Below are 15,518 nucleotides of genomic sequence, written 5' to 3' on the forward strand. Positions count from 1 at the left end.
TCTAGAGGCCACCCCAGCTTCTTTGGCAAGAGAGTTAAAGACAAGACACAATTGTTTAACATTCAGGGTAGGACTCAGTTTGAGATTACAAAACCTCAGTGTAGGGGACAGAGAGCTGTAGTGCCAAGGAACACGTCATGGGTCATGGCATCCCAGCTGAGATATCCCTGGGGTATCCCTGGGAGGGAGGGGTATCCCTGCTCAGTGGCCAGGCACTAGAGACCTGCACACCTGGTTGGGTGCCAGCACACAGTGTCATTTAAGTTGCCTTGCCTCCAGCAGGCCCTGGTCCCGTGTAGGTTATGAGCGGTGTCTGCCAGCTACATCTTGGGTGCCCCACGGCATCCCAAAGTGCACTACATCCTTGTGTATGCAGAACTTAGTCAAGCAGTAGGCAAATATACCAGGGTGAACTGAAATGTTTTCTGAGGTCTCCTGGCTGTACTTCCTCAGGATTCAATCCAGTTGTTGGCATGTAGGTGCCTGTGCTGTCGAGATGTGTTTGAGTATCCAAGACATCCATGTGGGCTGGTACACATGGCTAGGCACCCATAGGAGATGAATGCTTTATGTAGCTGCAGTTGGGGACCACAAGTGTCAGATGGCACTGAACACCTAATCTGAACTGAGCTCTGTATCTCCACTGAAAACAGTGGGCCCTTGGTGCCTAATTCACAGGTGGACTTTTCTGAGTAAATTCCTAAAAGTACAAGGACACTCTGCAGCTGGTGGCTATTCTGGGCTGGCCATTCTTATCACCTTCATTAACCACACCTTGAGAGAGGGATGTCATTGGATAAACCAAGAAGGCACTTTCACTAATTAAATACTGTTCTGTCTGTAGAGTACAAGATCCTTACCTTTGAACAAATGAGGTAAAAATAAGTGAATATGGACCAGAACTTTTATTCTTTACTTGGGCAAAACAATGTTCAGGGTTGCTGGCAGGGCTGGTGAAGAGCATTAATTCATATTGAATAATTATTTAATACTGTGTAATCACTCTAAGATATTACAGTAATTTCCCAGGCACTAATCTCTAACCACAGAGAACAATAAATTGACTAACATCCATTGATTTGTTTGTGATAGTATTTAAAACAGAGAAGTTATCAAAGCACTGTTTAGAGCAACACGATTTCACGGATTATATATCTCATCCATCTTTCTAGGTTGATTTCCCTCTATATTATTAAATCTGAAACTTGGTTTCTTCCAATAAAGAGTTATTCTCAACCCAGTTTTTCCATTACACTGTTATTTCCATCTAGTTTTTGCACATGTACTGCTAACATCTGAAAAGTCAGTGTTGGCAACATGGTGTTGTGTAAAGTACCAAATATAGGAGATGAGGTACCCCAAAATGCTGACTGATTTGTGACAGACACCCTTCACATACTGCTAACATGCTTGAGAAATCAATGTCACAAGGACGCAACATCACCTGGAACATTTTCTTAACACCACAAAGACCCTCTGTGTGGGGTCTGTACCAGTGGGGCCCCCAAGCCATGGCAGACTAACTCCAGTCATCCAAAAATAAGGTCCAGGCTAAGCATTTGAATAAGTTCCATCAATGGCCAGAGAGGCAGAGGAAGACATTTCAAAGAGTGATTCACTTCCTCCTTGGCTAAAGAGGGAACTAAGTGAGGCAGGATACCTTACTTTTAGGCAGCTGAAGTTATGTGACATGAATACCTCCAAAGTCCAAAATCTGTCACAGTATTACTCTGGAACCTTTTGCTCTATACTTAGAAAATTGCTGTGTCTGCTATGATTTTAAGTAAAGGTCTTTTGTCAGTAAAATTGAGGCTTGAGTAATAAGCTTGACATTTAAAATGTTCTTAATGATTGGAGAGACCTGGAAAGACCATTTCAAGTTCTATGTCTTTCTATCTGTGCACTGAGTAACTAATACTGGTTTGGTTACTAATTTCTCCATGGTATAGCAGGTTACTCAGCCTATTATCTTACTAATTTCATCTAGACCAGAATTTGAGACAAGTATCACTGTGCATAATATTATCAATCACTGCCACTCATTTCTGCAGTTGCCTTAATTGTGCTTCATTACTTGTACCTGTCTCTTGCATTCCACGACTTCAAATAAAATGATCTTAGTGTTAAAGGTGCTAGTGGAGAGGCTGGTTTGGACTTTGGCACCTCTGAAGTCTGTTTGACAGTGAAAAGTTTGCCAAAAGGCAGAAAGCTTACAATTCTTTCTTCTACCTGATATTAGCTTCTCTATAAGTGTGATGTAAACACTTATTTTCCATTTCAATGAATCATATGTAATGGACTGTATTTTGATTATCAGCTTTGATTTTACAGTAAGGTTTGAATCTCCTAAAAAGATCTTGATTTTCAATCATATGAGCCTATGGCTTTTTTATGATAGCACCCAGAACCTTGATTTTCCACCTTGAGTTGCCTTTTACAAATCCAGGGTTACTGTTTTAAATAGGAAACCATAACAGAAATACCAAAAAATGGGCAATGGTTACCAGCAGTGCCCTAAGTTTCATTATGGTTACAAACTCTTTTAGGATTCATTGAAATGATCAAATTTTAAAATGCAGATCTTGGCCAGTACCCTTCAGAGCTGACAAATCACTTAAGACATCTTATTTCCTAAGTAAACACCTTGACACCTTGACAAAAATTGCTGGATTTGACAAATGTGCCAACTCTCAGCCTCTGAAAATCAATTCTTTTCATTCAGTCAAGCTAAAAATCTCCAGAAGCATTGACTGCTAAATGTACTGATCTTAAGTTTAGGAGCAAAAGGCACACTTTTGGCTTCCCAAGCTATTTTTTCAATCAATCAGATTAATGACCTATCTTGGCTTAGAAAGTATTTTCTGTACAAGTTTTCTTTTGACCTTGAATATTAAGTTTGGCTCTGACAAACAACACCAGTCAGAATTTAAATATATAGACTTGGAATTTCAAGGTTTGTTTTTATATTTGTCCCCTTTATCTTGTGCCAAAAAGTCTTTTATTACAGAATTATTTCTTTGCTCATTTTCAATGAATATGTAAAATTCAACCTATGGCAGAAAATTATCTCCCTTTTGATAGGTATGTTTGTAATATTTTTTTCCACACTTCCTCCTCTCATCCCAGTTCTACTGAATTTTAACTGCATAAATTTGCAGTTATGATCAACAAAAAAAGTAATTCAGTTTTCCAAATGCCTCACTGAGGCATCGGATTATCTCAAAACAAAAGAAGCAGGAGGCTTGTATTTACAAACAGTGTCTTATCAAGATGAGAGAATAGAGTTGTGATATTAAGATGATAAAGGCTGCTTATGATACAATCTCATATTCAAGACTTAAGATTTCCTTTATTGAGATGAGGAAGTATTATAGTGTATCCCCAGCCAGCAGCCAAGCCGCATGCAGCCTCTTGCACACACCTTTACTGGTGAGATTGGGAGAAAAATGGAATGGTAAAAGATAAAAAAACCTTGTGGGTTGAGGCAAAGACAGCTTAAAAGAGAAAGCAAAAGCCATACGCACAAGCAAAGCAAAACAAGGGATTAATTAACTTCTTCCCATGGGCAGGCAGGTGCTCAGCCCTCCTCAGGACAGCAGAGATCCACCACGTGTAGCAGTGACCTGGGAAGACAAAATCATCACTCCAAACGTCCCTTCCTCCTTCTTGTCCCCACTTGATACACAGAGCATGATGTCAGATGGTCTGGAATGTCCCTTTGGTCAGCTGGGGTCACCTGTCCTGGCTGTGTCCCCTCTCAACTCACAAGTACCTCCAGCCCCCTCCCCAGCATGGCAGTACAAATGCAGAAAAGGCCTTGGCTCTCTGTAAGCCCTGCTCAGCAATAATGAAATTATCCTGACATTATCAGCACTCTGTTCAGCACAAATCCAAAACAGATCCACTGTCAAGGAAATTAACTTTACCCAGCTGAAACCAGCACAGGAAGAAACTTACCACCTATGACTCCAAAAAGTATCTTACACAGAAAGACATATAGCCTATAATTTAGCCTTCTTATTTTGATGTGTAAGTCTGAGAGCTCCATCAGACACTGATTCTTTTAAACACATCTTTTTCTCTCCTTGCTGCCGCTAGTAGCTGATGGGAATGTCACCTTTTCAATGCCAGCATCAGCCTTTGTGGGGAAGCTTTATTCTCCTTTGCTGATGGGTCATCCTCAGAGAGCTGCCTGTCTCAAAGCCCATACAAGGCACCACTTCTACAACACTGAGAGCTGCAGCACTCCCGTTAGATGACATTCCTTGGCATACCTGAGGTCACGGCTATGGGTCTATCCGGTGCAGAACACCTTGGAGCAGAGGGCAGATTGGCAGTGTCCTTGCCCTTAGGTATGAAGAGACTCTGCTGTCTCCTGAGTGAACAAGAATTGAAAGGGTTGATGTGATTTGGAAGATTTTGAGAGACTTTATGGGCTGGTAGGTAAAAACAGGCTGCTCTCTTCATTGAGCTTTCCTTTTCCCACTGCCTGTAACCTATCCAGCAATAAAAGTGAAAATGCAGAGCAATCAATCAGAAACAACTACTCTAGGATTAGACTGGGATCAAAAAAGTCAAGAAGAATTTGTCTGATTTGTAGAGTTGGAGGCTGTGTGCCATGTGCAAATCAGATCTTCTATCCAGCTTCAGGTCAAATTTCTCAAGCTGGTCCTCAGATACCAAGGTCACCAGAATGAGCATCCGCTTTTTAAAATGTGGACATTAATCCCAAAATGTTTCACATTAAGATCAGAGTATGCAAATGATATTCAGTGGAAGACACATGAATATTAAGAGACTAGGAGATGATTTAGTGGATTTGTCTGCTGTTACTCAGAGTGCACCACTTAAATGAATCTAAAGTTTCAGCTTACTTGTGGAATTTTCATCGTGATGTGAATGAAGAGGTCACAAAAATGTTTTGCCAGACATTTCAATAAGCATATCCCTTGGAAACACATGGGAGCACAAGGAATTGATTCATTGACTCAGTGAATTAAATCATGTTTCAAGCATTAAACTGGCAGCTGCTAAGCAATTAAAGGATATGCCTATTTCCAAGTGCTGCTATAAAGAATATAGCCAACATCTTTTAAAAAGTGTACCATTACAGCATAGTTTATGACAGGTTTCAGTCTCTTACACTTCATGAATTATTTGTAAGTTTGACAGTGTAGGAAGGCTTTGATCAAACCAGTCCAGAGCTTCAACATTTCCCCAGAATTGCAGACATGAACTCCAGAAGAAAAATGAAATAACTTTCCTCCCTGCTTTGGGCTACAGTGAGGGGAGTGTAATTGCTGTTCCTGTATAATTTTGTATTTGTAATACTGGAGCTTTTTTTTTTTTTTTAATTCACCAAGGAGGCAGTATCACAAGGAGAGGCTAAACTGTTTGTAGGCATCCCCTTTGAACAGGCTGATTAGGAGCCAGACACTGTCTGCCAAAGCCAGAGCGAAGCCTCCCTCTGAGTCTCATGTCCTGCACTGGCACACAAGCACAAGCCCCAGCACGGCGTGGGGGTGACAAGTGCCCCACCAGCCTGCACCCTCCAGAGACACTCCTGCATCTTTTGTGTTATCAGAGACTTTGGTCGTGGGGATGAACTTCCCAAACTCAACACATCCTAACAGTAGCTTGGAAAGGTCCTGTACCTGTCTGCCTGTTAGGTTCAAAATATGTTTTTGCTATTAATTTTCAAAATGTTTTTCAGTAATTGTGTCTCTTGCCTTCTTTTCCTTGACATTTCTATGGTGGAATAAAAGGGTCTGTAGCTGCCTGTTTGAAGAAAACCCCTTCCCTGCTTCTGAAGACAAGCAGACTGTACTTTCGGTATAAATTTCCTGTGTTAAACCCTACTTTTGAAGAAGCTTATGATTCACAAGACGTGTATAAATGCTACCTACCTACTGTTCACCACCTCTTGCTATTACACAATCTCTCAAATCTGATAAACACTTCTAGGGCTTTGTCATATTCTCTTTGTTCAGGTACATGAACAGTCTTCTGTAGGATAACACATAATTGATATAGTTTGACTTTCACTGTATTGCAGATTCATATCCCCCTGGAGCGTCCTAGTTTGTCAGAGGAGAGAAGTCTTCCATTTGGGAAAATGGGCTTAGATCAGTACAAACTACTCTCTAGTCAGGCTAAGAGGGAAAAAAGAAAACTAAGCTGGAAATAAAAAAGAAAAACCATTAATCATCAAGACCTTGATGCAAATAATAAAAAAATCTTACTTCCAGGCCCGTTACAGAGACTGCTGCAGAGAAAACTTTAAAGGCAAAAAGGCAGCAAGCTGCCAGAGTTGGAAATTATCCCATTGGTAGATCCCTTCTGCCCCATGAGGACTGCACCAGAGATACTCCATTTGGGAGTGCCATGGGAGATTTCTCTTCATGGATGGGAAGAGGCAAGTTAAAATGGAAGATGCTTTAGTTGTCCAGCATGTAGATAACTGCATTTTTGATGCCAGCTAGATGCAACAGTGGGAGATCTTGTAGATCTCTACCTAACTTTTAAGGAGTAGCTGCACAGTGGTCAGCCTTTTCCCATGGCTGTCTTTGCTGAAATGCTCCCAGTGCCATATGTCAGCACAGAAAGCCTGAAAATCAGTCTCAGGTTGTGATTTAGGAAATGAGGAAAAGAAATATGCAGAATTGACACACACAGGAAGCTTTTGAAAATGTGGGTTCTACATTAAGAAAGGGTAGAAATGGAAGGTGGTATTCAAATTGGAAAAAGTTGTATGGGAAATAAATAAACAACTGTGAGAAAGCAAAGAGCTATAGCATCTGAACAGCATATCCTCTGGCTCAAAGGCATGAAGAACAACATCTTCAGATGCTCTACACAGTGGCAGTGTAGAGGCTGATAGCCCAGGAGAGGAACAGTGAAGGTTATTCTGAGGAAAAAATTCCTGTTAGAACAAGGAACATATGCATGTGACCACACACACACACACATATACAGGTAACTGAATCAAGGGGTGTGTGCTTCCTGAAATACTAGAAGTCTAAAAGCTGAAATTATGGAACAGGTATGTTTGCTTTTAAATTTGAACGTTGACATAGCAGACACCTCAGAAGCAGAAAGGAAACCAATAATTATTGGGATATTGTAACAATTAGGAAAAAAAAGTATTATTATTAAAAAAAAAATAAATGGAAGGAGTGACTGCCCAGCTCTAACAGTGCATCTGTATATTAAAGAGAACAGGCAGTCTAATCAGGTAATTAGTTTAAATGATTGACTCAAAATGCAGTTGCCATACATACAAGATCCAGATCTAAATACCAAAAATGCAGTTTTATGACTATACTTTAGCTTGGGATGGATAGATAGAATGAATACAATGATGACAATTGTAGGAAACCCAATAAGAATGAGATACATGAGCCTATTTATATAAATGAAGTATGTGCAGTTTGATTGTATATTGTATGTATGTATATATATAGTATATATATACCACAGAGGAGCTAGTCAGAGAAAAGGCAGGTGGAACAGAAGCTCCAGACTGAGAATTGATTATGCACAGGCCTGGGGTTAAAATCCTCCTGTCAAACCACAATGGTCAATTAAAAAAATCCTAAAGCAACAAACAACAATATAAACATTAGATTTGGAAGGAAACAAATGAAAGGGTGAAGTGTTCACAGGTGACATAAGAATTGTCTGACAATACCACATATTTGAACAATTGCATGATTATTCAACAGCAGGAAGGCAAACAAAAAAACCCACCATCAATACTGAGGCAAAGCCATCCTTAAAAAATTATCATGGGATCTAAGGCAATCTGGTTCATATACTTGGGTTTCCAGAAGGCTTTCAGGAACAACAAAGCAACACTAAAGTCTCTTCCAAGATAATAAGTTGCCAAGGATCAAAGAACACATTTGCTCATAGATTAATAGCTCATTTAAAACTAGGGAAAAATGAAGACATGGATACAGAGGTATTCAAAGATTTTGAATCTTTGTGGGAGTTATTAAACCTCTTACTGGAGGTGGGATGGTATCAGACAAGTATTTTGAGGAAGTTCATAGCTGTACTTTTATGTAATAGCGTTTCCTTCTAGAGTGACATGTGATAAATGAAACAAATGATTCTTAGTTGCATAAAAGCAGCAGCATGTCAGGACCTCACAGGATTTCATTCAGTTTCTTCTCTTCCTGTCAAGTCTTTCAGTGAAAGTGATTCTGCACTGTGAAGACTGGTGTTTCTATTTTTTTCTTCTAATGTATTTGGCTAAAAAAAGAATCTTTCCATAGAATCCAAAGAATCATAGAATTATTTCGGTTGGAAAAGACCTTTAAGATCATCAAGTCCAACCATAAAACTAACACTGCCAAGTCCAGCATGTCCCTAAGTACCACATCTACATATCTTTTAAATACCTCCAGGGATGGTGATACCACTGCTTCTCTAGGCTGCTTATTCAAGAGCTCAACAACACTTTTCATGAAGGAATTTCCCTACTATCCAATCTAAACCTCTCCTGTTGCAACTTGAGACCATTTTCTCTCATCCTATCAGTTGCTACCCGGGAGAAGAGCCTGACCCCACATGGCTGCACCCTCCTGTCAGGCAGCTGCAGAGAGTGATGAGGTCCCCCTGAGCCTCCTTTTCTCCAGGCTGAACACCCCCAGCTCCCTCAGCTGCTCCTCACAGCACTTGTGCTCCAGACCCTTCCCCAGCTCCGTTGCCCTTCCCTGGACACGCTCCAGCCCCTCCATGTCTTTCCTGCAGTGAGGGGCCCAGAGCTGAGCACAGGATTGGAGCTGTGGCCTCAGCAGTGCTGGGTACAGGGGGACGGTCACTGCCCTGCTCCTGCTGCCACACCAGGGGTGACCCAGGCCAGGATGCCATCGGCCTTCCTGGCCACCTGGGCACACCCTGGATCATCTTCAGCTGCTGCTGTCCAGCATCCCCGGGGCCTTTTCCACCAGGCAGCTTCCCAGACACTGCCCCAGCCTGCAGCAGTGCCTGGGGTGGTTGTGACCCAAGGGCAGGACCTGGGACTTGGCTTTGCTGAACCTCATTCCCTGTGCTGAGCCTTTCTTCTTCCAGCAAATCAACACTCCTGCCAAATGTGGTGACCTTTGCAAGCTGATAGAGGGGGCTCTTGATTCGGGTCATCAATGAAGAAGTTTAACAGAGCTGTCTGTAAACCTGATCCCTGGGGAACACCACTAGTGATCAGCCCCCAGCTATATGTAACTCCATTCAGCATCACTCTCTAGATTTGGCCATCCAGGTAGTTTTTTACCTAGTGAACAGTGCATGCATCTAAGCCACAAGCAGCCAGCTTCTCCAGAAGAATGCTGATGGAAACAGTTTCAAAGGCTTTACTAAAGTTGAGGTAGACAACAGCCACAGATTTTCCCTTATCCACTAAGCAGTAGAAGTCACTTTGCAGGAGAAGTTTGCTAAAGGAGGTCTTGCCTTTCACAAACCCATGCTGTCTGGTACTGATCCTCTTGTTGTCCTGAATATGACACGTAATGGCATTCAGGACAATCTGTTCCATGACCTTCCACATTACTGAGGCTAGGCTGACAGGTTTGTAGTTCCCTAGATCCTGCTTTTGATCCTCAACATCGATGGGTGTGACATTCACCACCAGTCTCCTGGGGCCTCCCTGGTTAGCCAGGACTGCTGATAAATTATTTGGCTTCTATTTAGGCTCCTGAAGGTTAATACAGTAATTCTAAAAGTTGACCTGTCCAGATGTCTCAATAAGAAGTGTACATTCATAAATTCCATATCTCAAGACAGAGAAGTGCCCTGCAGGGGTGCCTCTGGAACTGTAGAATTCCATTATCCCTGCAGCTCCTCTCAAGATGGAGGTTTGTGCTGCAACCTCCTCTGATGGCCTGTATCCCTCTCAGTGAAGGGTTATGATGCCTCTCAAGGCTCACATTGATCTCCCAGAGTCTGTCCAATGTGTTGGTGCACCTGAGGTGTAGGGGTGGCTGTGATGAGCATCCTGCTGTGAAGGTTCCTCTCAGGTGGGTGCTGTCCTGGGCAGGGCCAGCCATGTCCCAGGCACTCTGGGGACATGGTGCAGAGGCCCCCAGTGCTGAGGGCTGAATGTTTCCTGATGCTGCAGGGCCCACAGGACAAGCTCCTATGCATGAGCCTAGGCTGTCCTCCAGCTGCAGGAGGGAAGCCACCGATTTGGATATTTGAGATTCATTGGGCCAAAAATGGGTCTCTTTCATGGTTTGCAACAAGGGATTCAAACCCTGCTTTGGGTCCAGAAAGCCTGAGGGCAGGTGACCAAATTTATCACCTCAGTGCTGAGTGCTGCCATGGGAGGTAGAAAAGTCGAGGCTTCATTGACTTCCTCACTGCGATTTACAATCAATGTAAAACAATCATCTGCCATTGCAAATTTTAAGAATGATTTAAAAAAATCCCAGATACATGTTTTGTTATTAATATAAATCCCTGAAAAAATACAGTAGGTTGTGATGAAAACTTTCAAAATGTATTCTCTTATTTTGTGCAGCCTACATCATGGAGCTAAAAATGATACTTGCGTTTCAGTGTTGCTGTGGTTACTGATACTATTCTTCTGAGTCTTCAGAGGAAATGAATTGATTGTGTTAAGAAGGGGGCTGTATACAGGAGCTAACCTTGGACCTTCACAATGGTTTCATTTATATTGGTTTAATTTCAAACTTCCATGGCCTAATCTACACTTAGCCAAAGTAGATGTTGTTTATTTTTTCTGGTTTTGTACTGACGAGTTAAAACTCCTACAAACAAGGCTGAAAGTTTTGGCCTGAGCTCCCAGATGACAGAATTTATTTTTCATTTATTATTGTTTCCCAAAGCACTCCATGAGATAAATACTTTGTTGAATGTTCAGGTAGACTTTCCCTTTTAATTTGACAAATTCCATATATTTAAGAATGGATAAAATACTTTTTTCTCTCATAGTAGGAATGATGTAACAACCAAAAAGATTTGTTCTTTGAAGCATTTTCCATACCATTTCTCCCAAACTCGGACCAATTCTATGTGCTATTTGCTGTGAATCACAGCACCACAGGATTGCTCACGCTGGAAGAGAGCTTGCTGGAAGAGAGCTCCAACCTCCTGCTTACAGCAGGTTGGCTCTAAGATCAGACCAGGCTGCTCAGGGCTTCATCCAGTTGAGCCTAGTGTTGGTTCCTGCCTCAAAACATTTGTGACTTCCACATACAGGAGAGACAGAGGCAGAAGAAGAGCCAAGTCACAGAAAGGGTTAGACCATACGGAGGGCTGGTGACAGAGCCAGGAGCAAAGGTCTGATCTCTGGTCCTCAAGTTAAATCAAGAGAAGCCAATAAACTGTTTCATGAACACTGCTTTTCTGTAGTTCCCAATTTCTCCAGAAGCAATGCAGCTATGCAGCCCTTCACTGTAGGCAGGTCTCTCCCTGGAAATTGCAGTCATGTGATGGTTAAGAAGACAAACTCACAGCTCTGGTGTCAAAACCACTCAGGCATATTTAGCTTGTGGCTGTGCTGGGAGAAGATGAGAACATTAAAGCAGACAAGATTCTGCATTAATCTTGCTACCTGGTTGTGCTGGATGAAAAGTGGATTATGGCTATTAGCATGTGATGTGGAGTAATGCCCCAGAGGAGGGAAGATAAGAGGTGCTGCTGCTTGATGATAATGCCTCTCAGCAATGAACTGCAAGTGGTTTGAGTATGAGGATGATTTAAAATCAGGAGCCATGCAGGACTGGCCGTGTTCTCGGTACATTTGTACTGTGAGCACGCTGTGCTGATGACACTCATCTTCAGCTAACACATCAGCTGCATTCAGAGCCTGCTCATGGCAGCTTAGAGCACATCTTGTCCTACAGTCTCACTTACTAATGAGACCATTTGTTTCTCCTCTGGAGAAGGTGAAAGCATATGCAGTGGTTTACAACTAACACAATATCGTAGGGACAGCTTAACTTTATTGAAACTCAGTTTAACTTAAATCCGTTGGGTAGTTGTTTGAATTCACACATACAATGCTTGTATTGTTTTCACTAACTCTGTTTGGAAATTGCTCTAACTAAATCAGGGCATCCCCTGGTGTGATATAATGAGGTCTTTCCATAGATGAGTTACACTGATATAAAGAAGCTATACAGGAATGGTCAATGCAGCACAAAACTGTTTGTAAATAAGCCTTAAGGCACAGCAGATTTAGATAGCCTGCTCAGGCATTTGCACTAGTTTAATTAATTTGCTTTGTTAATTGAATTCCATTAAATTAGAGGAAGTTTTGATTTTAGACAAAGCCTCAGGCCCTGATCTTCTCTTTGGACCTGTCAGTAGCACTGGGTGAACAGCTTTTGGTGAATGCTTCATTTGCAACAGCACAGTGTTGGTCATCACCAGGCTATTAGTGAGTATGACCCAATTTGCAAAATGGTTTCCCCGAAAAGCAGTTTCGGGGCTGATGATGAGGTGGTTTCCTATTTACAGTCTCTGAACTCATCTGGGTAAGAGCAAGTTCACTTTGAATAATCTGCCCAAGGGGATGTGAACTGATAGCTCCTCAGCTGAGCAAAAAGGTTTTCTTCCTCTGCCTTGAGAGCCGTATGTCATGTGATGCCATTTCTTGTAGGGTTGGTTCACAGAGAATCTTGGAGTATCTTGGTTGTGGCTGCTCCTAGACTAAGGAAAATTAGAGAGAAATAATGGGAAAGCAAGAGGAACATTCTGGCTGAAGTAAGGAAACACAGCCTTGTTGGTGCCCCATCTGGGAACTGTGTTAGGTGACTGTGCCTTGTCTGAGGAAATGCTGTGTGCTGTGCTGGCTCCTCCTTTGACACGAGGTGACATTTTAATCTGGAGTGGAAGAGACTTAAAAGGGAATTTCTTTTGAAACTACTGTGAAGATCTGACGCTGAGATTGAGCCCCATGTTCTAACTCATTGTGTTTCCAACTCTGTTTGCTTATGCCACTTTAAAAACAAACAAGCAAACCTTGGAGTTTTGGACAAGAGGGTAAGTCACTCAAACTGGGATGGTGGTATAGAGCATAACAGTTTTTTCTGTGAATTGCATGGTTGTAGAAATGCAAGACAGGACCTTCATATCACATAAAAGCATACAAATGTAATGTAACTTGATGAAGCCTTTCGTGAAAGGTACATATTTTCTTAGAGTGACAAATACGAGCAAAAAGAGATAATCCAATGAGTAAACTGCAGCATTTTCTTGGAAATGACTCCCTAATTCCTGCTTCAGATTTCACTGGCAGTGATGCTGGTGCCTCTTCTGAGGGTCTAGAAATTACCTGTGCCTCATGGGAGTATCAATTTGGGTGACTAACTCTTGTGTTTTCCTCCTCAGGTGTGCTCTGTGCCTCAGTGATGCTTTCCAGGGCAGCACATCTCTAGGGATGCCTTGTGGCAGTGGCACAGCCACTTGCCATTGAAAAGGAGATGTGGTATATCCCAGAAAACACAGCCCCTCCAAACAGTCAGGTTCAGGAAGAAGGGAGCCGAGGGCCTTAATTTGGGGGTTGTGGTACCTCTCAACTTGCTCATTTGGTGCAAAGTGGGAAACACCTGGCATGAAGTGATAACCACTTTGATAACCAAGTTTCATGTGCTTGCAGCTCTGAGATGCTGTCAGGATGATGTGAAACCCTTTCCTTACCCTGGAGCCTGGCACTCTGTGAGGAGGGAGAGCCCTTCATTTCACCAGTCAAGGGGAGATGGGATGGAACAGCAGGAGGTGAATAGCAGGTGGAAATGTTGGGTATTTGTCCCCTGGGTCGAGGGCTGGACTGCACACAGGGCTGAGCTCTGCATCCTCCAAGGGGTTTGTGCTCTGCCACCTTTGGGAGTGACCGTGCTCCTGGCCATGGCACGCAGGCGCATCTGCGTGAGGAAATACACCGGCACTTCCTTGGAAATTTGGCTCATCTGGTATGACTTGTCACTCTAGTGTGGCCTTTTTTTTTTTTTTTTTAATTTTTTTGTTAAATTTTTTATTTCTTTTTCTTTTTCTTTTTCTTTTTTTTTGGTGACTTGCCACTCTGCCAGGGGACATGCCTGGCCGCATCCATTCGGGACTGACCAGGGCACCCCGGCATGCCGGGCTTGCTGGGGCATTCCTGCCGTGCTGCCGGTGACCGACAGGCCTCACGGCTGGGATTCGGGATTCGCGCCTGCAAAGGGGTCTTCCTGCGGCCCCGGGCGCTTTCTCCCAGGAAAAATGCTGATGTGGATCCCAGCAGTGAGGGTTTTACGCCTTTAGGACGGCACCGTCTAGCGGGCCGTGAGAGTACTGCTGGGAGCAGGTTAGTGAGGGGAGCGGAGGAGAAATTGTGCTCCTGTGCCTGCTGAGGTGCTAGGCAGGACGTGGAATGGTAGTTTCAGGGCCAGAGGATAGGCAACAAAAGTTACTCACGGAAAAAAACCCACATTTGTAAAGCCCTGAGCCACCTAATGTTGTTTTGAAGTTGTCTCTGCTTTGAGTAGACACGGGACTGCATGACCAGCAGAGGTGCACTGCAGTGTAAATTATTTTGTGATTCTAATTTTGCTCTATGTCTGCATTTTAAAACAGAATTCTCCTTTGATGATGTATGGTCTTTTGAGAATAATATTGCTGGCATTAGCCTCATAAAACTGACCATTTACTTCTCTAAAGTACTGACACATCTGTCTGCAGCATGGCACATTTCATGTGTTACTGAGGTCATCTCCTTTTCTTGGAATTAAAGACATTTTCTGACAGCTTTGGAAAAGAAAGACTATACCACAGGGTACAGCTGTCAAATTAGGGCTTTGAACATTGACTGCATTCTTGATACTATGTTTTAAGAAGGAGAAAAACATATTTGTTGATCACAAAACTGGCCCCATATGGGACAGAAATGAAACAGTTTTAGTTTGAGGGAGAAAAACACAGTGGATATTTCCTGACTCTGCAGAGTTTGTAGCAGTAGTATTACTCCATACAAGCAAGAAGATGGGCAGATTTCTGGAAAGACAAGAAGTGCATGTTCCAGGAACACTTACAGTAAGTAATAGCTGAATTTCTGAAAAAAAGGTTGCAAGGTGAGTTAGTGCCTTCTGTTAGCACAAGCAATAGGTAGAGGAAAGGCTTAGTTAATTCTTGAGATCAGTGAACTTGAAAGACGAAAGTGCAGGTGACATTGTTTGTTTCCCCTGCCTGCTGCAAAAGTGGTCCTGCCAGAGATTTTGTTCCCTGGGGTTTGGGGTTACTAATGACTATTTAAGGGTGCAGTGGCTGAGTGATCAGTGCAGACACACGAGAGTGAGCAGGGCTGGGCTGAGTTGCACAGGCCACTGTGCCCTGCTCAGTGCCACTCTCCTCCCCTGTGCTCACAGTGGGTATGGGATTTACCACTTCCCCCACATTTCACAGTAGAATTTGGAATAGCTACTATGCTTAAGTTCATAGAGGCATCAGGAAAAGAAACTGTTGTGATTATTCTGCATAACCAAGGCATAAGAGGCTGGGAGAGGGAAAGGACC

This window comes from Passer montanus, unplaced genomic scaffold (assembly GCF_014805655.1).
Source record: "Passer montanus isolate IOZ18808 unplaced genomic scaffold, ASM1480565v1 scaffold4, whole genome shotgun sequence".
NCBI classification, from domain to species: Eukaryota; Metazoa; Chordata; class Aves; order Passeriformes; family Passeridae; genus Passer; species Passer montanus.